The 1,964-nt window shown below is 45.4% G+C and overlaps 1 protein-coding gene across 2 annotated transcripts in view; it reads left to right on the plus strand.

The window, feature by feature from the left end:
- Window positions 1–252: 252 nt before the first annotated feature.
- si:dkey-43k4.5 (potassium voltage-gated channel subfamily S member 2) overlaps window positions 253–1,964 on the plus strand; it is a 29,626-nt gene continuing 27,914 nt past the window's right edge. For both annotated transcript variants that reach the window (XM_005946557.2, XM_005946558.2), the window contains exon 1: window positions 253–495. The gene's annotated coding sequence lies outside the window, so the exon portion shown is untranslated. The remainder of the gene's footprint in view (window positions 496–1,964) is intronic.

The raw sequence follows: 1,964 nt of genomic DNA on the forward strand, positions 1-1,964 counted from the left end.
ACACACACACACACACACACACACACACACACACACACACGCAGAGCTTACATCCCAGATGTAAGATATAAGAGATATTACGATGACGGTGTTAGAGCCGGTTTAACGCAGCTGCGCTGATTCTCCGCGGACAGATTAAAACTTTAAAAACAGCCTCGCTGAACTCTGAATAACCGCTGAGCGCCGCAAACGCATCATAAAAAGTCTTTCATACAGGAGACGTGTCTCACTCGGAGATCGGCTCTTGTTACGGAATGTGACGGAAAAAGCCGAAGACCGCCTCCGAGAGAGAAGACGGACCGATGAGCGCTTCAGATGGAGGAAAGCTGCGCGCGCACGGCGGACTGTGACAGCCCTGCAGCAGGAGGCTGAAGTTTCCAGCACGAGGAGGTCGCGCGGGTTTTACAAGGTTTCTTGTTTGTTTTCCAGCGATCACATCCTTTTCAGAGGTGGAGGAGTGAAAAACTTCATCATGGGGTGAAGATGACATCACAGGTAAGTCACATTAACACACACCAGCATCTTTTTTCGTCGCGTGGTCTTAGTGAAATAGATTTAAAGTGGCAGCTCCAGTTATCCCAGATTACTCTGGGAAGTTTCGCCCTTTTGTTTGCAGCACTGCTTCTCGCTCACGGAGGGAGTTTGTTGTTGAAGATGCTTTTTCCCCACCGCTGTGATTCCAGGCTGCAGGTGCTGAATTATAGATCAACTTTATTTTTGTATGTGCATCAAAGCAGCTCCCCGGAGAGCTCAGCATGTAATTACAGACACACGGAGGCTCCCAGTGTCTCACTCGTATTTAATGTGGGGGGCAAGAAAATATTTAAAGTATTATTTAAGATTTCATTAACAAGCTGTGGAGCCCTTAGTGGGCCTATTCTGCTCTTTGTAAACTTCCCATGGTGTATACTATTTCAGTGGATGTTCATACTAAATATGTAAAAACTTAAATAATATTCATCCCTGTCAACCACAAGCTTAGACTGTCTGAAACACTGAGGTTTCAGACAGTCTGAGGTTCACTCAGCACTTACATCCCTAAGAACTGTCTCAGGGACAAACCTTCTGTTTGCAAGGGGCAGCCAATCTGAAGAAAGCCATCCTGTACATGACAAATAAGGATTATTTCAAAATCTGAATCATGCAAAGCCACTGTGGTAAAGTCTGAGAATAAACATCTGAAGCTGGAAATGAGCATAATAAGCCCATTTTAATACGACAGATGCAGTGCAGCGGGTAATAAAGAGCTATGTTTGTTTCATTTAGTGAAACTAAATCTAAAAAATGGGTCAGCTCTAGGTCAGTGTTGGTGTCAGAAACAGAGGCTTTGAGGCAATCTATCATTTTAGAGCTGCAGTGGCTGAACAGTGTTTCCAGATAACAAAAACAAACATACTTTAAAGTCATCGTTGGGAGTTTCTTATCCTGAACAAACTCCTTCGAGCTAAAGTCAGTTACTGAGCGTCGGGAGCAGTTTACTCTAACAACAACATAATCCAGGCTCAGTGAAGGCTGTGTGATATGTCTGTGAAGGTTCTCAGTCATCCAGGTCATCGTAGTCTAAGGAGCTTGGAAAGAAAAGCGTCTGGACTTCTTTAGGTTGCTTGAAGATGTTTCACCTCTCATCCGAGAAGCTTCTTCAGTTCTAAGGTCAAATGGTGGAGAGTCCCAGATTTAAGCCCTGCGGGAGTTTCCCCCTAAAGAGAGACAAAAGGACCCCTGATGATCCTAATCACATGAGCCAAGGTGTGAAAATGGGTGTGGGTCACAATCAGCCAGGGTTTCGGGTGAGCTCATTGTGAAACCTAGTCCAGGATGTGAGTGGGCATTAAGGTGTCTGGGAAGGGATCTCCCAGACGCTCTCTGATACACCGGCTACATCCCCTATGTATCAGAAAAACTCAGGAGAGTTTTCTCCAAGCACGACATCCCAGTGTACTTCAGACCCAGCAACACACTCAGAC

The sequence above is a fragment of the Haplochromis burtoni genome, unplaced genomic scaffold (genome assembly GCF_018398535.1).
Source record: "Haplochromis burtoni strain Fernald_Lab_line unplaced genomic scaffold, NCSU_Asbu1 Contig_473, whole genome shotgun sequence".
Lineage (NCBI taxonomy): Eukaryota > Metazoa > Chordata > Actinopteri > Cichliformes > Cichlidae > Haplochromis > Haplochromis burtoni.